Source organism: Hyla sarda, assembly GCF_029499605.1.
Source record: "Hyla sarda isolate aHylSar1 chromosome 1 unlocalized genomic scaffold, aHylSar1.hap1 SUPER_1_unloc_3, whole genome shotgun sequence".
Taxonomy (NCBI): Eukaryota; Metazoa; Chordata; class Amphibia; order Anura; family Hylidae; genus Hyla; species Hyla sarda.
This window is the reverse complement of record NW_026607589.1, coordinates 727,375-751,973: the sequence shown is the minus strand read 5'-3', so window position 1 is coordinate 751,973 and position 24,599 is coordinate 727,375. Positions and strand designations below refer to the sequence as shown.

Here is a 24,599-nt window from a genome sequence, read left to right as displayed (position 1 = left end):
TTGGGGGGCGGAGTCTAGATCAGCTGAGATGACGGCCGGAGGGCCCCTTACCGTGGGTGGTGGCCCAGACCCTGCGTGTGTAACGGTATATGATGCTCGGCCTCTGCTGCAGGTAATAGCAGGTTCTTCCGGGGGGACATATCACAATTCACATAAAATCCTGATGTAATTGTGATGTATATTGTGCCCCCTAGTGGACACATTTCACTATTCTTCATTGGACAATGTCATATTGAATCCCTCTATTCTTCTCCCTGCTCTGATGAAGACGTTCTGAATACACCGCAGCCTCAGAGATTAGGAGAAATGGATTCACAACGTCTTCAGCAGAGCAGGGAGAGCGACCTCAGAGGACCTGGAGGACCAGAGCGCCACCACTGGACGGGAGAGGGGAGTGCGCTCTAGTCTCTTATTTTACAGCCCTCGGACAATGGATTTTGTTTTATAGAGAAATCTGAAAACTTCTATAATGTCTCCTCAGATGTTTCCCCAGATTATCTCCAGGAAATGGATTTTATTTCTCTATAGAATCTGGTGTGGTTTATCATCGTCTCCTTCTTCCCTTCAGGTTTCTCCAATCCAGGATCCTCTGCTGATATCTTCTATATAAGAGAATTCTCCTGGATGACCCATCAACCATGGAGAGACACAGGAACAAGATGGCCGACAGGATCATAAACCTCACCCTACAGATACTCTTCCGGCTTACTGGAGAGGTGAGGGATTCTGGGAGTGATGTCACATGACCTCATTCTTATCTATGTAATGACAGATGATATGACTGGAGAGGTGAGGGATTCTGGGAGTGATGTCACATGACCTCATTCTTATCTATGTAATAACAGATGGATATGACTGGAGAGGTGAGGGATTCTGGGAGTGATGTCACATGACCTCATTCTTATCTATGTAATAACAGATGGATATGACTGGAGAGGTGAGGGATTCTGGGAGTGATGTCACATGACCTCATTCTTATCTATGTAATAACAGATGGATATGACTGGAGAGGTGAGGGATTCTGGGAGTGATGTCACATGACCTCATTCTTATCTATGTAATAACAGATGGATATGACTGGAGAGGTGAGGGATTCTGGGAGTGATGTCACATGACCTCATTCTTATCTATGTAATAACAGATGGCTATGACTGGAGAGGTGAGGGATTCTGGGAGTGATGTCACATGACCTCATTCTTATCTATGTAATAACAGATGGATATGGCTGGAGAGGTGAGGGATTCTGGGAGTGATGTCACATGACCTCATTCTTATCTATGGAATAACAGATGGATATGGCTGGAGAGGTGAGGGATTCTGGGAGTGATGTCACATGACCTCATTCTTATCTATGTAATAACAGATGAATATGACTGGAGAGGTGAGGGATTCTGGGAGTGATGTCACATGACCTCATTCTTATCTATGGAATAACAGATGGATATGACTAGAGAGGTGAGGGATTCTGGGAATGTATTATAAATATTAATGTGTCTCTCCATACACAGGATTACACAGTAATGAAGAAGTCCTCTAGTGGAAGAACCCTGAGCCCAATCCCGGGGCCCCCACCTCACTCCCTGATACATGAGGAAATGGATGAACAGAAGATCCTAGAACTCATCAACAAGATGATGGAGCTGCTGACTGGAGAGGTGACCCTGCTGGGACATTATACAGTAATGGAGGGGTCTGGTGATGACTGGAGAGGTGACACTGCTGGGACATTATACAGTAATGGAGGGGTCTGGTGATGACTGGAGAGGTGACACTGCTGGGAATGCTGGGACATTATACAGTAATGGAGGGGTCTGGTGATGACTGGAGAGGTGACACTGCTGGGACATTATATAGTAATGGAGGGGTCTGGTGATGACTGGAGAGGTGACCCTGATGGGACATTATGCAGTAATGGAGGGGTCTGGTGATGATTGGAGAGGTGACACTGCTGGGAATGCTGGGACATTATACAGTAATGGAGGGGTCTGGTAATGACTGGAGAGGTGACACTGCTGGGAATGCTGGGACATTATACAGTAATGGAGGGGTCTGGTGATGACTGGAGAGGTGACACTGCTGGGACATTATACAGTAATGGAGGGGTCTGGTGATGACTGGAGAGGTGACCCTGCTGGGACATTATACAGTAATGGAGGGGTCTGGTGATGACTGGATAGGTGACACTGCTGGGACATTATACAGTAATGGAGGGGTCTGGTGATGACTGGAGAGGTGACACTGCTGGGACATTATACAGTAATGCAGGGGTCTGGTGCTGACTGGAGAGGTGACACTGCTGGGACATTATACAGTAATGGAGGGGTCTGGTGATGACTGGAGAGGTGACACTGCTGGGACATTATACAGTAATGGAGGGGTCTGGTGATGACTGGAGAGGTGACACTGCTGGGACATTATACAGTAATGGAGGGGTCTGGTGATGACTGGAGAGGTGACACTGCTGGGAATGCTGGGACATTATACAGTAATGGAGGGGTCTGGTGATGACTGGAGAGGTGACACTGCTGGGATATTATACAGTAATGGAGGGGTCTGGTGATGGCTGGAGAGGTGACACTGATGGGAATGCTGGGACATTATACAGTAATGGAGGGGTCTGGTGATGACTGGAGAGGTGACACTGCTGGGACATTATACAGTAATGGAGGGGTCTGGTGATGACTGGAGAGGTGACACTGCTGGGAATGCTGGGACATTATACAGTAATGGAGGGGTCTGGTGATGACTGGAGAGGTGACACTGCTGGGACATTATACAGTAATGGAGGGGTCCGGTGATGACTGGAGAGGTGACACTGCTGGGACATTATACAGTAATGGAGGGATCTGGTGATGACTGGAGAGGTGACACTGCTGGGACATTATACAGTAATGGAGGGGTCTGGTGATGACTGGAGAGGTGACACTGCTGTGACATTATACAGTAATGGAGGGGTCTGGTGATGACTGGAGAGGTGGGAATGCTGGGACATTATACAGTAATGGAGGGATCTGGTGATGACTGGAGAGGTGACACTGCTGGGAATGCTGGGACATTATACAGTAATGGAGGGGTCTGATGATGACTGGAGAGGTGACACTGCTGGGACATTATACAGTAATGGAGGGGTCTGGTGATGACTGGAGAGGTGACACTGCTGGGACATTATACAGTAATGGAGGGGTCTGGTGATGACTGGAGAGGTGGGAATGCTGGGACATTATACAGTAATGGAGGGATCTGGTGATGACTGGAGAGGTGACACTGCTGGGACATTATACAGTAATGGAGGGATCTGGTGATGACTGGAGAGGTGACACTGCTGGGAATGCTGGGACATTATACAGTAATGGAGGGGTCTGGTGATGACTGGAGAGGTGACACTGCTGGGACATTATACAGTAATGGAGGGGTCTGGTGATGACTGGAGAGGTGACACTGCTGGGACATTATACAGTAATGGAGGGGTCTGGTGATGACTGGAGAGGTGACACTGCTGGGACATTATACAGTAATGGAGGGGTCTGGTGATGACTGGAGAGGTGACACTGCTGGGACATTATACAGTAATGGAGGGGTCTGGTGATGACTGGAGAGGTGACCCTGCTGGGACATTATACAGTAATGGAGGGGTCTGGTGATGACTGGAGAGGTGACACTGCTGGGACATTATGCAGTAATGGAGGGGTCTGGTGATGACTGGAGAGGTGACACTGCTGGGACATTATGCAGTAATGGAGGGGTCTGGTGATGACTTGAGAGGTGACACTGCTGGGACATTATACAGTAATGGAGGGGTCTGGTGATGACTGGAGAGGTGACACTGCTGGGACATTATACAGTAATGGAGGGGTCTGGTGATGACTGGAGAGGTGACACTGCTGGGACATTATACATTAATGGAGGGGTCTGGTGATGACTGGAGAGGTGACACTGCTGGGAATGCTGGGACATTATACAGTAATGGAGGGGTCTGGTGATGATTGGAGAGGTGACACTGCTGGGACATTATACATTAATGGAGGGGTCTGGTGATGACTGGAGAGGTGAAACTGCTGGGACATTATACAGTAATGGAGGGGTCTGGTGATGACTGGAGAGGTGACACTGCTGGGACATTATACAGTAATGGAGGGGTCTGGTGATGACTGGAGAGGTGACACTGCTGGGACATTATACAGTAATGGAGGGGTCTGGTGATGACTGGAGAGGTGACACTGCTGGGACATTATACAGTAATGGAGGGGTCTGGTGATGACTGGAGAGGTGACACTGCTGGGAATGCTGGGACATTATACAGTAATGGAGGGGTCTGGTGATGACTGGAGAGGTGACACTGCTGGGAATGCTGGGACATTATACAGTAATGGAGGGGTCTGGTGATGACTGGAGAGGTGACACTGCTGGGACATTATACAGTAATGGGGGGGTCTGGTGATGATTGGAGAGGTGACACTGCTGGACATACTGGGACATTATACAGTAATGGAGGGGTCTGGTGATGACTGGAGAGGTGACACTGCTGGGACATTATACAGTAATGGAGGGGTCTGGTGATGACTGGAGAGGTGACACTGCTGGGACATTATACAGTAATGGAGGGGTCGGGTGATGACTGGAGAGATGACACTGCTGGGACATTATACATTAATGGAGGGGTCTGGTGATGACTGGAGAGGTGACACTGCTGGGACATTATACAGTAATGGAGGGGTCTGGTGATGACTGCAGAGGTGACCCTGCTGGGACATTATACAGTAACGGAGGGGTCTGGTGATGACTGGAGAGGTGACACTGCTGGGACATTATACAGTAATGGAGGGGTCTGGTGATGACTGGAGAGGTGACACTGCTGGGACATTATACAGTAATGGAGGGGTCTGGTGATGACTGGAGAGGTGACACTGCTGGGACATTATACAGTAATGGAGGGGTCTGGTGATGACTGGAGAGGTGACACTGCTGGGACATTATACAGTAATGGAGGGGTCTGGTGATGACTGGAGAGGTGACACTGCTGGGAATGCTGGGAAATTATACAGTAATGGAGGGGTCTGGTGATGACTGGAGAGGTGACACTGCTGGGACATTATACAGTAATATAAGGGGTCTGGTGATGACTGGAGAGGTGACACTGCTGGGACATTATACAGTAATGGAGGGGTCTGGTGATGACTGGAGAGGTAACACTGCTGGGACATTATACAGTAATGGAGGGGTCTGGTGATGACTGGAGAGGTAACACTGCTGGGACATTATACAGTAATGGAGGGGTCTGGTGATGACTGGAGAGGTGACACTGCTGGGACATTATACAGTAATGGAGGAGTCTGGTGATGACTGGAGAGGTGACACTGCTGGGACATTATACAGTAATGGAGGGGTCTGGTGATGACTGGAGAGGTGGGAATGCTGGGACATTATACAGTAATGGAGGGATCTGGTGATGACTGGAGAGGTGACACTGCTGGGACATTATACAGTAATGGAGGGATCTGGTGATGACTGGAGAGGTGACACTGCTGGGAATGCTGGGACATTATACAGTAATGGAGGGGTCTGGTGATGACTGGAGAGGTGACACTGCTGGGACATTATACAGTAATGGAGGGGTCTGGTGATGACTGGAGAGGTGACACTGCTGGGACATTATACAGTAATGGAGGGGTCTGGTGATGACTGGAGAGGTGACACTGCTGGGACATTATACAGTAATGGAGGGGTCTGGTGATGACTGGAGAGGTGACACTGCTGGGACATTATACAGTAATGGAGGGGTCTGGTGATGACTGGAGAGGTGACACTGCTGGGACATTATACAGTAATGGAGGGGTCTGGTGATGACTGGAGAGGTGACCCTGCTGGGACATTATACAGTAATGGAGGGGTCTGGTGATGACTGGAGAGGTGACACTGCTGGGACATTATGCAGTAATGGAGGGGTCTGGTGATGACTGGAGAGGTGACACTGCTGGGACATTATGCAGTAATGGAGGGGTCTGGTGATGACTTGAGAGGTGACACTGCTGGGACATTATACAGTAATGGAGGGGTCTGGTGATGACTGGAGAGGTGACACTGCTGGGACATTATACAGTAATGGAGGGGTCTGGTGATGACTGGAGAGGTGACACTGCTGGGACATTATACATTAATGGAGGGGTCTGGTGATGACTGGAGAGGTGACACTGCTGGGAATGCTGGGACATTATACAGTAATGGAGGGGTCTGGTGATGATTGGAGAGGTGACACTGCTGGGACATTATACATTAATGGAGGGGTCTGGTGATGACTGGAGAGGTGAAACTGCTGGGACATTATACAGTAATGGAGGGGTCTGGTGATGACTGGAGAGGTGACACTGCTGGGACATTATACAGTAATGGAGGGGTCTGGTGATGACTGGAGAGGTGACACTGCTGGGACATTATACAGTAATGGAGGGGTCTGGTGATGACTGGAGAGGTGACACTGCTGGGACATTATACAGTAATGGAGGGGTCTGGTGATGACTGGAGAGGTGACACTGCTGGGAATGCTGGGACATTATACAGTAATGGAGGGGTCTGGTGATGACTGGAGAGGTGACACTGCTGGGACATTATACAGTAATGGAGGGGTCTGGTGATGACTGGAGAGGTGACACTGCTGGGAATGCTGGGACATTATACAGTAATGGAGGGGTCTGGTGATGACTGGAGAGGTGACACTGCTGGGACATTATACAGTAATGGGGGGGTCTGGTGATGATTGGAGAGGTGACACTGCTGGACATACTGGGACATTATACAGTAATGGAGGGGTCTGGTGATGACTGGAGAGGTGACACTGCTGGGACATTATACAGTAATGGAGGGGTCTGGTGATGACTGGAGAGGTGACACTGCTGGGACATTATACAGTAATGGAGGGGTCGGGTGATGACTGGAGAGGTGACACTGCTGGGACATTATACATTAATGGAGGGGTCTGGTGATGACTGGAGAGGTGACACTGCTGGGACATTATACAGTAATGGAGGGGTCTGGTGATGACTGCAGAGGTGACCCTGCTGGGACATTATACAGTAACGGAGGGGTCTGGTGATGACTGGAGAGGTGACACTGCTGGGACATTATACAGTAATGGAGGGGTCTGGTGATGACTGGAGAGGTGACACTGCTGGGACATTATACAGTAATGGAGGGGTCTGGTGATGACTGGAGAGGTGACACTGCTGGGACATTATACAGTAATGGAGGGGTCTGGTGATGACTGGAGAGGTGACACTGCTGGGACATTATACAGTAATGGAGGGGTCTGGTGATGACTGGAGAGGTGACACTGCTGGGAATGCTGGGAAATTATACAGTAATGGAGGGGTCTGGTGATGACTGGAGAGGTGACACTGCTGGGACATTATACAGTAATATAAGGGGTCTGGTGATGACTGGAGAGGTGACACTGCTGGGACATTATACAGTAATGGAGGGGTCTGGTGATGACTGGAGAGGTGACACTGCTGGGACATTATACAGTAATGGAGGGGTCTGGTGATGACTGGAGAGGTGACACTGCTGGGAATGCTGGGACATTATACAGTAATGGAGGGGTCTGGTGATGACTGGAGAGGTAACACTGCTGGGACATTATACAGTAATGGAGGGGTCTGGTGATGACTGGAGAGGTAACACTGCTGGGACATTATACAGTAATGGAGGGGTCTGGTGATGACTGGAGAGGTGACACTGCTGGGACATTATACAGTAATGGAGGGGTCTGGTGATGACTGGAGAGGTGACACTGCTGGGAATGCTGGGACATTATACAGTAATGGAGGGGTCTGGTGATGACTGGAGAGGTGACACTGCTGGGAATGCTGGGACATTATACAGTAACACCACTGGAGGGGTCGGGGTGATGACTGTATCATTATGTGTCAGGTTCCTATCAGGTGTCAGGACGTGGCGGTCTATTTCTCCATGGAGGAGTGGGAGTATGTAGAAGGACACAAGGATCAGTACAAGGATCAGGTCATGATGGAGGATCAGCAGCCCCTCACATCACCAGGTAATAGACATGACTATATACACACGTCCTCTCATTATTTGTATGTAAAGAATGAATTCAGTCTCTGTATGTGTTCCCTACAGTCAGATCCAGTAAGAGAACAGCACCAGAGAGGTGTCCCCGTCCTCTTCTTCCACAGGATGATCAGGTAGATGGAGATATTCCCTATGATCTGTAGAAGGGCTGTGAAGCTCTTGTGGTCAGTCCCCTCACCCTCCATGACTCCTCATCTATAACATCCCACGTGACTTCTCCTACTGTCTGATGACTTTTACAATATTTCTTCCACATCTTATGAATCAGGGAGAAGATCTGAACAATATTAATGCTCCAGAGACAGATATGGGCGGTGATCAGCAGTATAAGGATAACATTGCTACAGAGAAAGATCTGAACAATATTAATGCTACAGACATAAAGGAAGAAGAAGAGACAGATGTGAGCGGCTATGAGCAGTATAAGGAGAACACTCCTACAGGGAAAGATCTGATCTATATTAATGCTACAGACATAAAAAAAGAAGAAGAGACAGATGTGAGCGGTGATGGGCAGTATAAAGATGACATTCCTACAAGTAACCTCTCAGGTGAGTATTACCTACTAAATGCAGAGAAGAGTCACGACCGGGTGCACAAAGTACCAGTGTGGGGGAGAGGTTGATTGGACCTCTAAACACCAGAAATGCCCAGCAAAACAGTTTAAGTCCTGCGGTCATTAGTAAATGCGGCATTTAAACATTTAAATGAAAACCAGCACCGGAGTGGTGTTCCATGTCGGTCTTTACCGGCAGATCGCTAGCTCCGCCCATACTTCCTCACTCGACCCATGAAGTAAATGTGTGTCGTTGGTCGCGAACGAATTAAGGGAGAACCCAATAGTAGAATTTCAAGAAGAATTGTAATTTATTAGGGAAAGGTGAAGGGTCGGGTGTTATTACCTCAAAACATTGAAAATATTAGAGATTAGAAAAATACCTTTAACCCCTTATAATGCAAAAACAATTTCCGCCTCCTAATTTTCCTCTGTAAACACGAGTACGATTATCAGGACCGACTGGGGAAGGGGGGTTTGACAGGGAGAGTGAGCCCAAAACTGACCCTAAAAAACAAACACTCTCCCTGCCTACTTGCCCATCTATCCTAAATGATGGATCGACAACTGAGCGCTGGTCTCTTCCTGCGCTAAAGTGCAGTGGCGAAAAAACACATAGTAATACACAGTCGGTCACTAGCCAGAAACCTTACGGGAACATAGAACACTATGAATACTGGACTCAGATAACTAACATAAACAGATAAAGTTCAGAGGACACAGATCAGACAGTAAGCACAGAGGACACTATAGACCAATGGTAAAGCACAGAGGAAACACTAATCAAGTGATCATGAACTCTATGATCAGTGCAAGTACTAACAAACTCTAAAGATCATATCAACCAAACAGGATATAAATATAGGACACTGTTCACACTGGACACAGATAACCAACAAACAGATTAGGTACAGAACACAAGACTGGGAAACGGATGAGTCTGCACAGACTCCAGGAACAAACAGGAATTATAACTCAATCCCCTAGATAACCTCCAGTAGACACAGGAATGTCTTGATACCAGAACGCAATCTCCCCAAGTCCGCCATGGAGCACGGAGATCTCTTGTCCTAATTCTCAATTCCCCGGATACCCCATGAAAAGGTAACAGGGATGTCTTATTACAAAAACTCAGAAAACGGATACAAGAAAACACACAGTGTGAACAGCTACTTAGCAGAAAGGACATACTAATCCTAAAAAACGACTAATCAAACACAGATTAAAATCTACTATGAGCATGCTACATAACCATGGCTAAAACCCAGAACATCTCAAAGATAAATACAGAGTGCATGCTTTGGCAAAAATAGTAGATTTAAAGACTCAAATAAACAAAGGGTGTTTCACCAACAGCTTCACAGCAGCATGTCAATCACTAGCCCAGAAGCTAGACAGAGCTGGAGATTTCTAGACACACCGGAGTTCTCATTCATTCAGAGCATTAACCATTCCCTAGCCAGGGAAAATAGAAAACTGCTCTGAACATGCTAGTGTGTGAATACACACCTAAACAGAAAAATACAAAAGCAAATAAACGGACATTACAACAATGTCCTGTAATCGAGACTGTATCCCCGCACATCCATCACTTTTCGGTCATGTGTTAGTGTTTCCACAAAATTTTGTGGCCCAATAAGTTTTTACTACATCCCCCGTTGTTTTCAATTCCACGTTTGTTGATGAGCATTTTACATGGGGCATGTATCTTTAACCTGTACACCCTGCGCCCGCTCCCCTGCTATGACCTGGGCTCACGTGCTGACACAGAGTAAGAGCCGGGTGGTCCTGGCGGCTATCAGACGTGTTTAATGCCGGACATCATCATTCGTGGTAATGCCCAGCATTAACCCCTTAGACGCAGCAATGAAAGTTTATCGCCGCGTCTAAAGTGAAAGTAAAACGTTCCCCGCAGCTCAGACGGGCTGTTCGGGATCGGTGAAATCGCGGCATCCCGAACAGCTGAGAGGACGGGGGAGGGTGCTTACCTGCATCTCTGTCTGATCGGGGATCTGCTGCTCCAAAAAAAAAATATGTAAACAAAAATCAACATAAACATATGTGGTATCACCGCGTGTGTAAATGTCCGAACTATAAAAATACAGTGACCCCCCGGCCTACGATGGCCCCGACATATGATGAAATCGACATACGATGCTTTTTTATGTCGGGGCCATCGCATTAAGTGCTATCCGGCAGCGCCAAATGCTTAAGCTGCTGCCGGATAGCAGCTTAATGTTCCCTGTGTGGTGCGGTAAGTATTACTTACCCCTCCACGATGCTCCGGGGTGCCCTCCGGGTCCAGCGCTGGTCTTCCGGTGTCTTCTCGGCCCTCTCCGATGACGGCAATACGCTGCTGCACACGTCATCCAATAGGAATGGCGTATGCAGCGGCGTAATGACGTCGCTTCCAGGCCCAGTATTGCCTTGCGGAAGACAGAAGAGGACCGGAGAAGACAGAAGAGGACCGGAGAAGACAGCGGAGGACCGGATAAGACAGCGGAGGACCGGATAAGACAGCGGAGGACCGGATAAGACAGCGGAGAGCCCAGCGGAGGCCAGGGTCACCATCGGGAGCGGTGAGGACACCATCTCGAGCGGCGGGGACAGGTGAGTACAGCTTCCTATACTTTACATTGCACGAATCCCTCAACATACGATGGATTCGACAAACGATGGCTCGTTTGGAACGAATTACCATCGTATGTTGACGGACCACTGTATATTGTTAATTATACTGCATGGTCAATGGCGTGGACGTAAAAAAAAATTCCAAAGTCCAAAATTGCGTATTTTTGGTCATTTTGTATACCCTAAAAAAATTTATAACAAGTAATCAAAAAGTCCCATCAAAACAAAAATGGTACCGATAAAAACTCCAGATCACGGTGCAAAAAATGAGCCCTCATACCGCCCTGTATACAGAAAAATAAAGTTATAGGGGTCAGAAGAGGACAATTTTAAACATAAATTTTGGTGCATGTAGTTATGATTTTTTTTAAAGAAGTAATAGAAAATAAAACTTACATAAATTAGGTATCCTTGTAACCGTAGGGACCTACAGAATAAATACGGTATAAGGTGTGATTTTTACCGAAAAGTGCACTGTGTTGAAAGGGAAGCCGCAAAAAAATTACAAAATGGCATTTTTTTTTCAATTTTTTCCTACAAATAATTTTCTTTTTTGGTCTTGTCGTAGATTTTGTGGTGAAATAATTGATGTCATTACAAAGTAAAATTGGTGGCGTATAAAACAAGCCTCATATGGGTCTGTAGGTGGAAAACTGAAAGCGTTAGGATATTTAGAAGGTGAGGAGGAAAAAACAAAAGTGGAAAACGGAGTCCTGAAAGAGTTAAGGACCACAGATGTTTTCATTTTTTTCCTCCTCACCTGTTTTTATTTATATAGGTTTTATTTTATTTTACTACTTTATAATTATATCCACATGCACAAAAATTAGTACGTTTAAAATTGTCCTCTTCCGACCCCTATAACTTTTTTATTTTTCCGCATAAGGGGCGGTATGAGGGCTTTTTTTTGCGCGGTGATCTGTAGTTTTTATCGGTTCCTTTTTTGTTTTGATGGGACTTTGTGATCTCTTCATAAAACATTTTTTAGGGTATAGAAAATGACCAAAAATAGGCAATTTTGGACTTTGGAATTTTTTTATGTGTGCGCCATTGACCATGCGGTTTAATTAATGTTACATGTTTATAGTTTGGACATTTATACACGCAGCAATACCACATATGTTTATTTTTGGTTACATACTTGTTTTTAAATGGGAAAAGAGGGGTGATTCAAACTTTTATTAGGGAAGGGGTTAAATCACATTGTTTTTTTTACACAACTTTATTGTCCCCATAGGAGACTATTACATGTAATCTTCTGATTGCAGAAATGTTATCGGTGCTCAATTGCTCCAGCCAATGATTGGTCGGCAGGTAAGTGCCCTCCCGCCGTCCTCTAAGCAGGTTTCACCGCGGTGGTCCTGATCGTCTCCGCTGAGCTGCCGGGATAGATTTTTTTTCTATTTTAGACGCCACGAGCAACTTTGATTGCGGCATCTAAAGGGGTAATGCTGGGCATCACCGGGATCAGTGATGTCCGGTATTAGGCAGCAAAAGAATACAAAGGGTGTATACTAGGGATCGACCGATATCGTTTTTTTAGGGCCGATACCGATAATCGGTGGAGGTTAGGGCCGATAACTTATACCGATATTCCGGTATAAGTTATCGGCTATTTATCCCCCCGTGACACCGCTGCAGATCATTGATTTAAAGCGGGCGCTTTAAATCAATGCACTACAGTGGCTTTTGCGGTGCCATAGACCTCCGCCGCCACCCGCTTCTCTCCCCCTACGTGTCAGGGTGGTCCGGGCCATCCATCCTTCTTGTAGTGTCCGGCAGCATTCCGGGTGGAGGGTGAACCGGTCCGGGCTGTCCTTCTTCTCCGGGGGTGCTCTTCTCCACTCCGGGCAGGCTCCGGCCTAGTAACGCAGCATAGATGCCGCTGACGCAGCGACGCACCTGACGTCACGGCGTAGCGGCGTCTATGCAGCGTACTTGACTGGAGCCTGCCCGGAGTGGAGAAGAGGACCCCTGGAGAAGAAGTACAGTCCGGACCGGTTAACCCTCCACCCGGAATGCCGCCGGACACTACAGGAAGGATGGATGGCCCGGACCACCCCCATTACGGGTAAGTTTATTTTTTTTTTAGTGACTCGGAGGTAGGGGGAGGGGCCCCACCGGTATAGCGGTATGGGCAAAAATCCATACCGTGGGAGAAAAAAAAAACGGTATCCGGTTCATACCGGTATACCGCCCAGCACTACGGTGGGGGGTGAGACACGGTGCGGGGGGGCGGTCGCGGTGCGGGGGGCGGGGCATTATCGGCTTATTGGCAAGGTAATTGCCGATACCGATAATGCCCAAAATCGTGATTATTGGCCGATAATATCAGCCATACCGATAATCGTTCGATCCCTAGTGTATACCAGTCCTATAGGGATAGCAGAAAAGAAGACGAGGAAAATGGGAAAGGAAAAAAGGCAAGAAAGGGGAAATAAAGTAGTGGAAAGAGGAGGACAAAGAGAGAAGGGAAAGAAATGATGTGTAAGGGATAAGGTGAAGAAAATATCATTGTTAATGGAAAATTGATAGAAAATAAATAACAAGGATATGTAAATATAGATAATAATGGAAAATGTTGGATGTGTCAGTCTATGCGCACAACAACCCACCCACACATGGACCTAGCGGACATACGCGTGGACCAGCAGGTATGCGCACAGAGCGAGCACCCACAAATGAAAGAAGAATTAAAAAAAATAAGATAACAACAAACAACCTGAGAATGAACAGTTAAAATAAAAGTTACATTCATTAGACAATAGTAAAATATACCTGGGCAGGGCCCTTGCTCCAGGTATACCAAGAAATAGAAATAATTAGAAATAATAAAAAATTAGCTGATAAAATTAAGAGATAATTAATCCATCATGATAATAAAAATGTCATAAAAATCGATAAGCTCTAAGATCTGTTTCAGAGTTCAATTGAGTTCAATTGTAGCAATAGTGGCAAGAGATGTAGTTGCCGGCTCCAATTTCAACAAAGTTCAACGCAGTTCAATTAAGAGAAGTGGCGGCCAACTTTTCAAGAATTTATCAAAGAGAGGCGCCGCTGATTGAAATTTCCTACAGTGCATAAATGGGATAAATAGTATAGAAACATTTCCAGATGTTACCGTGGTGAAAGCAGTAAGTCTCCCTCAGAGTGGCGTGCTCCGTGGATGTAGGGATCTGTGCTGGTACAGTCCTGCGCCCGACCTTCTCACGGTAGCAGATGTTGCTGATGGTGACAGGTAGTCACAGTGGCTCGGTTCAGCGTCCGGCCTTTAAGGTGTTGATAGTGACAGCGGCAGCCACAGCAGTAAGATCTGGTGACCCGGCAAATAGTCCAGCTGGTATGTGTGTTAGAATGGTTTGAGAGCTGCGCTCCGTGCAGCAGAGGGAGATAAGCGGTCAGTGTCCCTCGTGTGAATTGCGCGCGAGCCGCACAGTGGGCATTCAAGTGCGATGCTCCAGCGCTGCCAAGAGTAGATGTAGTGCAAATGAAGATGGATTATCTCAAATAATAATTAGAAATAGAGGCTATACACATTCCTCAGTAGCCAAAAAATATCCGGTATCAGCCACGGGTCCTGGCGGCTGACAATTTGTGACCCTGCTTCATAGAAGGGCAGCAGAACGTGGGCCCTCGATCCTTAACCCCTTCCCGCTATAGGACGTATGCATACTTCCCAGCACCCAACACCTTCGCACGCTGGGACATATTCATACGTCCTAGCGATCTCAGGTACTGCCGCGGGCAGCGCAGGAGATTGGCGGCAGGACCCGGCTGTCAATCACAGCCTGAGTCCCACCACAGCTGCCGGGGCCGCTATTGCGCCGGTCCCGGCAGCACTAACCCCATTGAGGCCTTGATCAATCCTGATCACGGCATCTATGGTGTTGACAGGGGGAACGCGCTACAATCGCGGGTCACCGTTGGTTGCTATGGCAGCAGGAGGTCAGATCATGACCTCCTGTCTGCCTGCTACGGAAGCCTGTGAGATCCAGCCATAGACTGTACTGTGTGCAGCTGATCGGGTCATACTGTGCTGCAGTACAAATGTATTCATAGTATAACCTGTAAAAAATGAAATAAAATTCTTCAATAAAAGTAAAGTGTAAAAATAAAATAAAAAAATGCCCCATTCCCAATAAAATCCCTGTATTATCACCAAAAAAGATCAAAAACACAAACCATATACATAATAGATATTGCCATGTCCGTTATGACGTGTACTATAAAACTATAATGTAAATTATCCCGCACGGTGAACGCCGTAAAAAAACCCGCAAAATTTGCCAATTTTGGTACAAATAGCAGAATAAAAACGATGAAAAGGTAGCACGTATAGCAAAAATGATACCAATAAAAAGTACAGCTCATCCCACAAAAAAATAAGCCCTTACTCAATGGCATCGGACGAAAAATAAAAAAGTTACGGCTGTTGGAAAATGATTGGCAGAAAAAGGATTTTGCTCAGAAAAAGAACATAGCCATATAAAATGGGAATCGCCATAATCGTACCGACCCACAGAATAAATAACATCACTTTTACCGCACAGTGTACACCATAAAAATACACCAGAAATCTTCCAGTTTTTCACAATATTTTGGAGTTTTTCACAAAAAATGCTGCATGTGTCAACAAAAATGCACCATTTATATAAAGTACAATATGTCACGAAAAAACAATCTCAGTATCGCTCCGCTCAGAAAAAGTGTTCTAAAGTTATTACCATTTAAAGAGATACATGTCAAATAAAAAAATATAGAACCGGTCCTTAAAGGGGACCTCTCATCAAATAAACTTTTGATATATTTTAGATTAATGAATGTTGAATAACTTTCCAATAGCATGTTAATGAAAAATATGCTTCTTTCTATTGTATTTTTCCCGATCAGTCCTGTCAGCAAGCATTTCTTACTCATGCTGGAGTCCTAAACACTCAGAGCTGCCAGCCTGCTTTGTTCACAGCCAAACAGGCTGTGAACAAAGCAGGCTGGCAGCTCTGAGTGTTCTCCTTTGTGAACAAAGCAGACTGGCAGCTCGTAGTGTTTAGGACTCCAGCATGAGTCTGAAATGTTTGCTGCCAGGACTGGTAGGGAGACCCCTAGTGGTCATTTTTCAAAGTGGAAAATTAAATAGAAAGAAGCATATTTTTTAATAACATCCAATTGTAAAGTTATTCTGCATATATTAATCTATAATATATCAAAAGTTTTTTTGATGAGAGGTACCCTTTAAGGTAAAAAATTGGTCTGTCCTTAAGGGGTTAAAGGAAATCTGTCATCAGAATCACCCGCACTAAACCTGTTACACGGGCTTGTAGTGCGGGGGATCCTGATTAAAACGCTTCTTACCTGGTTAAAAATGGTTCAGCGCTTCTTAAAGGGGTAGTCCAGTGGTGAAAAACTTCTCCCCTATCCTAAGGATAGGGGATAAGTTTGAGATCGCGGGGGGTCCGACCGCTGGGGCCCCCTGCGATCTCTCTGTACGGGGCCCCGGCTCTCCGCTGATATAGCGGGTGTAGACCCCCGCACGAGGCGGCGGCCGACACGCCCCCTCAATACATCTCAATGGCAGAGCCGGAGATTGCCGAAGGCAGCGCTTCGGCTCTGCCCATAGAGTTGTATTGAGGGGGCGTGTCGGCCGCCGCCTCGTGCCGAGGTCGACACGCCCCCTTCCCGCGGGCTGTCGGGGCTCCGTACAGGAGATCGCAGGGGGCCCCAGCGGTCGGACCCCCCGCGATCTGCAACTTATCCCCTATCCTTAGAATAGGGGATAAGTTGTTCACCACTGAGTCACCACTGGACTACTCCTTTAAGATATCTATATTTTTAGTTTTCTGTTATTTCCCTGGCTTGGGACTCAGTGGGAGGAGTTATCATCTGGGACTCGGCCACACGTCATTCTAGCTGGGCGGAGCTGCCGCCCGGCTCATGAATATTCATGAACTTATCCACACAAATATATCTATATATATATAACCTGCTTGTTCCTTCAGTTTGTGAATAAATACACAAGTCCCTCCCTTCCTCCCACCCCCGGCTTTTCACTTATGCAGCCCGTCTTCTTACTTGTATAGGGCCGCAGCTTGAGTGAAGCCGGGGGGAGAATGCCGCTTCCGGGTGTACGGAACGCGGCGCAAGGAGTTAGACCAGGAGGATAAGTTCATGAATATTCATGAGCCGGGTGGCAGCTCCGCCCACTTAGAAAGACGTGTGGCCGAGTCCCAGATGATAACACCTCCCACTGAGTCCCAAGCCAGGGAATAACAGAAAACTAAAAATATAGATATCTGAAGAACCGCTGAACCATTTTTAACCAGGTAAGAAGCGTTTTAATCAGGATCACCCGCACTACAAGCCCGTGTAACAGGTTTAGTGCGGGTGATTCTGATGACAGATTTCCTTTAACCCCTTAAGGACTCTGGGTTTTTCCGTTTTTGCACTTTTGTTTTTTCCTCCTTACCTTTTAAAATTCATAACCCTTTAAATTTTCCACCTAAAAATCCATATTATGGCTTATTTTTTGCATCACCAATTCTACTTTGCAGTGACATTAGTAATTTTACCCAAAAATCTACGGCGAAACGGAAAAAAAAATCATTGTGCGACAAAATCGAAAAAAAACACCATTTTGTAACAATTGGGGGCTTCCGTTTCTACGCAGTGCATATTTCGGTAAAAATGACACCATATCATTATTCTGTAGGTCCATACGGGTAAAATGATACCCTACTTATATAGGTTTGATTTTGTCGCACTTCTGGGAAAAATCATAACTACATGCAGGAAAATGTATACGTTTAAAAATGTCATCTTCTGACCCCTATAACTTTTTATTTTTCCACGTACAGGGCGGTATGAGGGCTCATTTTTTGCGCCGTGATCTGAAGTTTTTATCGGTATGATTTTTGTTTTGATCGGACTTTTTAATCACTTTTTATTCATTTTTTAATGGTATAAAAAGTGACCAAAATACGCTTTTTTGGACTTTGGAATTTTTTTGCGCGTACGCCATTGACCGTACGGTTTAATTAATGATATATTTTTAAAGTTCGGACATTTACGCACGCGGCGATACCATATATGTTTATTATTTTTTTACACTGTTATTTTTTTTATGGGAAAAGGAGGGTGATTCAAACTTTTATTAGGGAAGGGGTTAAATGACCTTTATTAACACTTTTTTTAAACATTTTTTTGCAGTGTTATAGGTCCCATAGGGACTTATAACACTGCACACACTGATCTCTTATACTGATCATTGTTATCCCATAGGGACCTATAACACTGCACACACTGATCTCTTATACTGATCATTGTTATCCCATAGGGACCTATAACACTGCACACACTGATCTCTTATACTGATCATTGTTATCCCATAGGGACCTATAACACTGCACACACTGATCTCTTATACTGATCATTGTTATCCCATAGGGACCTATAACACTGCACACACTGATCTCTTATACTGATCATTGTTATCCCATAGGAGACTATAACACTGCACACACTGATCTCTTATACTGATCATTGTTATCCCATAGGGACCTATAACACTGCACACACTGATCTCCTATGCTGATCACTGGCGTGTATTAACACGCCTGTGATCAGTGTTATCGGCGCTTGACTGCTCCTGCCTGGATCTCAGGCACGGAGCAGTCATTCGCCGATCGGACACCGAGGAGGCAGGTAAGGACCCTCCCGGTGTCCTGCAAGCTGTTCGGGATGCTGCGATTTCACCGCGGCGGTCCCGAACAGCCCGACTGAGCAGCCGGGTCACTTTCACTTTAGAAGCGGCGGTCAGCTTTGACCGCCGCTTCTAAAGGGTTAATACCGCACATCGCCGCGATCGGCGATGTGTGGTATTAGCCGCGGGTCCCAGCTGTTGATGAGCGCCGGGACCGACGCGATATGATGCGGGATCGCGGCGCGATCCCGCTTCATATCGCGGGAGCCGGCGCAGGACGTAAATATACGTCCTGCGTCGTTAAAGGGGTACTCCAATAGAAAACTTTTTTTTTGTTTTTTAAATCAACTGGTGTCAGAAAGTTAAACAGATTTGTAAATGACTTCTATTTAAAAATCTTAATCCTTCCAGTACTTATCAACTGCTGTATACTACAGAGGAAGTTGTTGTTCTTTCCAGTCTGACCACAGTGCTCTCTGCTGCCACCTCTGTCCATGACAGGAACTTTCCAGAGCAGGAGCAAACCCCCATAGCAAACCTATTCTTTCTGGACAGTTCCTGATATGGGCAGAGGTGTCAGCAGAGAGCAATGTAATTAGACAGAAAAGAACAACTCAACTTCCTCTGTAGTGTACAGCAGCGGATAAGTACTGGAAGGAATAAGATTTTTTAATGGAAGCTATTTTGAAATTTGTTTAACTTTCTTGAGCCAGTTGATAGGAAAAAAAATAACATCTTAACAGTATATATATATCTGCAGGGATGTGGAATTTCTATCGCCCGACGCCCCGGACTAGCAGTTTTGGGCGCCGGGCAGGTGAATTTGTCCGGCCCTTAGCCCGGCTTCGGGCAAGCAGGGCCGGACCTGACAAGTGCGGCGGATCTGCAGTCTGTATGGAGCGGGATCCCGACTCCTGCCCGCTCCATACGCTGCAGCCTGTGTCCTCCGAAGCAGAGCAGGGGAGATGAGAAGCTGTGTATTGGTCTTCTCTCCCCTGCTCTGCAGACGTGCGGGGGGGGGGGGGGAGGGAGATGAGGGGGCATGGCTTCTTTCTCCCCGTGCAGACCTCCGTCCTCTGCCTTCGCTCCCCGCACGTCTGCACGGGGAGACTGTATGCGGCGCTCACAGGGGAGTATGGAGCGGGCTCCGGATTCCTGCCCGCTCCATACTCTGCCGCCCCCGGCTGTTCTCAGTAGCCGGGGGCCGCCGCTAATAGCCAGCATGCTGGCTATTAACCCTTTAGATCGCCGCTGTCAAAGCTGACAGCGGCGTCTAAAGGGAGATGTGAACGCTCCCTGGTGGGCTAGTGGGGTGGATCGCCCCCCTGCAGCGTGATCGCAGGGGGGCGATCCACTATGGAGGACTTACCTCTGCTTCCAGCTGTCCCAGCTCTGTCATTGATAGATCCTGGCTGGACCAGACTATCAATGGATCACAGAGCTCACAGATTAATAGAGTTCAATAGAATCTATTCATCTGTCTGAGGAATCTAATGATTCCACATAAGTCTAATAAAGTGTAAAAAAAAAAAAAAAAAATTTTAATAAAAGTTTGAAAGACACACATTAACCCAGTGGTCTTCAAACTGTGCCCCTCCAGATGTTACAAAACTACAATTCCCAGCATGCCAGGACAGCCGTTGGCTGTCCGGGCATGCTGGGAGTTGTAGTTTTGCAACATCTGGAGGGCCACAGTTTGAAGACCACTGCATTAACCCCTTCCATGTTAAAAGTTCAAATCACCCCCTTTTCCTATATAAAAACACGTAAACATAATAAAAATAAACATATTTGGTATCGCTTCGTGCGTAATTGTACAACCTATTAAAATATAACATTATGTATCCCGTACGGTAAATGTAAAAAAAATACCAAACCACAGATTTGAAATTTTTATAATATCCCAGAAAAAAAAAAGTTAAAAAGCGATTAAAAAGTCAGATCGATACCAAAATGGTACCGATACAAAAAACAGATTATGGCGCAAAAAATGAACCCTCATACAGCCTGGTATGCGGAAAAAAAATAAAGCTACAGGGGTTAAAAAATGGCAATTAAAAAAAATTTGAAAAAGTCCAGAATTAGTAAAACATGACGTAAACGATACAAATCTGGTATCGCTGTAATCAGGCGCCTAAAGTAAAAAAAACTAACATGTTACCTCAACCACAAGGTAAATGGCGCAGAAAAGAAAACACCAAATCTGCTAAATTATCTTTTACTATTTCAATTTCACTTCCCTTAATATATATTTATATATTTTTTTGGTTCAGAGAATATGTTATTGAAAAATTAAAAGGTATCATTATAGTAGGTAATTATCATTATAGTAGGTAGGTGTCATTATAGTAGGTAGGTATCATTATAGTAGGTAGTTATCATTATAGTAGGTAGGTATCATTATAGTAGGTAGTTATCATTATAGTAGGTAGGTATCATTATAGTAGGTAATTATGGCTATTATAGGGCGAGGAGGAAAAAACGAGAGCGTAAAAGCGAAAATTGGCCGGACAAGTGGATCCTCAGGAGGGACAAGTAGATTTTGCTCCATTTTAGTCCCGTGGACAAGTAGTTTTTTTATAAAATTTCCACACCCCTGTATCTGGGAAAAGATGAGGCATTCATCAATGTAGGTGTAAGTGAAGCATTTGTGCCAAAATAGCGCCAAATATAGACAGGAAAAAAAGGGTAAACACAATGATAAACGCCGTCCAAAATCCTTCCCCAAAAGAGAAGCGTCCAAAACAGGGACAGTAACAAAAGGCCGACTACATAGGACGAAATAAACTGTAGGGGTGTGGTTTACTGGAGCCTTATATCCCCTATGGGAGCCTCCTATAAAGGGGTACTCCACCCACAGACCTCTTATCCCCTATCCTGTGGATCGGGGGATTCGGCATTCCTAACAGTACGTTTATACCGCTGGGTTATGGCGGCTGGAGACATCACAGTACGGCCCCTCCCATAGACATGAATGGAGGGGGCGTGGTGTGACGAAGGGGCGTGGCGTCTCTGGCCGCCCAGACCCAGTGTTCTGAACATAATGGCCCTCATTTACTATTCTAAACCCGACTTCTTTTGTCGTTTTTTTTTTGTCGCATCTTTGTCTGCGCCATGTCACAGACATCGTGCGCCAGTCTCCGACACGATGCAACATTTTTTCCCGACTGACCCGATGTGGATTCTCCCAAACCCGGAAAAGGGGCGTAACCCGACATTTCTGAGCTTTCCCACGTATTTATAAAGGTTTCCAACCCGAATTTGTTGAATTCAGAGGAGGAGTTGGAAACCAAAGGAATTGGAAACCAAAACCAACAAAACCCACGTGCGACATAATAATAAATACCAGGGTAAGAAAGCAACATAGACTTACAACCCGATTCTCTAAGTAAATGAGGGCCAGTGTGTAGAATCCCGGGTGCTGCAGGGGATCCAGCAATGGGACCCCCATGATCAGACATCTTACCCCCGATCCTTTGGGTAGAGGATAAGATGTCTGTGGGTGGAGTAACACTTTAATTATTCTAAGGTCCTGCTAGTACACAGGGGCGGAGTTACCCCATCATTGTACTGCTGACTAGGTAATAGGGAACCTATATTATGTGCGCATTAACTATTTATTATCCGGAGGACGGGGAGAAGGTTCCATGATGTCACATGCTGCACTTATAATGTTCTACTAAAAAGACTATAAATATGGGCACATTTATTAATAAAATCTGTGTTATTCTCTGCAGATTCTTGTAGCAGGAGATCAGAGGAGAATCTTATATCTTCAGATTATAAAGCAGATGATGATATCACACAAGATACATATGAAGAACATTCCATTATCCCAGATACACCCTCAGCCCTTCACAGCCAAGATCTGTCATCTCATCCTTATATACAGGTCCTGTCTTCTCAGTCATCACAGGATGTTCAGCAAAATAAAAGTCACAGAAGGAATGATGGACATCAAAGAGATTGTGCAAGGGGGAAGCAATATTCATGTTCAGTATGTGGGAAATGTTTTATCTATAAATCATATCTTGTTAAACATCAAAGAACTCACACAGGAGAGAAGCCATTTTCATGTTCAGAATGTGGAAAATGTTATACTCATCAGCCAAGTCTTATTAGGCATCAAAAAATTCACACAGGAGATAAACCATTTGAATGTTCAGAATGTGGAAAATGTTTTACTCAGCAATCAAATCTTTTCAGACATCACAGAACTCACACAGGGGACAAGCCATTTTCATGCCCAGAATGAGGGAATTTTTTTTTTTAGTAACTCGCAGGTTGTTGAACACCAGAGAACTCACACAGAAGAGAAGCCTTTTCCGTGTTCAGTATGTGGAAAATGTTTTATGTGGAAATCGGATCTTGTAGAACATCAAAGAACTCACACAGGAAAGAAGCCATTTCCATGTTCAGAATGTGGGAAATGTTTTACTCGGACAGCAGAGCTCACACTGGAAAGTAACCTTCCATCTTGTGAAATAGTACAAATACTTCACCCATTGCAGTCCGAGTCATAAGAGAGAGCAATAAACTAACATTGAAAAAGTATAATTATAAAAAAATACTCACCCAGGTACTAGAATATTTGACCTTAATGTATATAAACTGGTCCCAAACCTTGTTACAAATGTTAAATAAAAATTTGCTTTTCAATATTAGTTTCTTCTCCATCCAATGGTTATAATCCATGGGGAGCTGCTGCTGATTCCTGATCTCAATAAGGTGGTCATGGCAGTGTGTAAGGCAATGTTTCCCAACAAGGGTGCCTCATAGTGATGGATGTTTACAGTGGGGAATCCACCATGGAGGGGGTGGGGCGTGACGGCACGATAGGGCATGGAGTTACATCACATCTAATGCCCTGGGAACCCAGACATGTTGTATAGAATTCCCGGTGCTGCATGGAGATCGGGGGGGGGGGTTCACAGCGGTGGGACCCCTGTGATCAGACATCTTTAAAGGGGTACTCTGCTGCTAGACATCTTATCCCCTATCCAAAGGAGAGGAGATGTCTGATCGGGATGACACGCCACGCTCCTCCATTCATGTCTATGAGAGGGACCGTTCCTGCCGACACGCCCCCTCCCATAGACATGAATGGAAGGGGCGTAGCGTGACATCACAAGGGGGCGTGGCTGTGACATCATGATCATGGCCTCCGAACGTTCTAAAGAAAATGTTCAGAATGCTGGAGTGCCCCTTTAAGAACAGTGACCAACGGCAGCTGCTGTGGGACGGGTCCTGCAACACACCCGTGGACTGCCGCCAACACACTAATGGGTCACGGTACCCAGTTTGGAAGGCCCTGCCCTAGGTTTTGGTGGGGAAATTATGTGCCTCGGGGGGGGAGACTAGGGAGGTTGGTCAATTATGAGGCACAGGGCCTGATAAAGGGGGGAAAATTATGTCACTGGAGGGTTAACAGGGAAGGAACAACGTGGCATTGGAGGGATCAAGAGGGAGAATGAAATGGCACAAGGGGTATGAAATGGTTGAGGGGGTGATGAAGGGGGGAATGAAAGTGCACAAGGTGGTGAGAAACACATTTATAGCGCTGATACTGGTATCATGTCGTAGGACGTGCAGTTTAAATTGGACATGGGCCTGTCACTTATGTGGAGCCTAAAA

At 45.9% G+C, this 24,599-nt stretch overlaps 1 pseudogene; it reads left to right on the top strand.

Annotated features, from left to right (window-relative positions):
• The window catches only part of LOC130298174 (oocyte zinc finger protein XlCOF7.1-like), a 43,519-nt pseudogene that overhangs the window by 689 nt on the left and 18,231 nt on the right, over nucleotides 1–24,599 (top strand).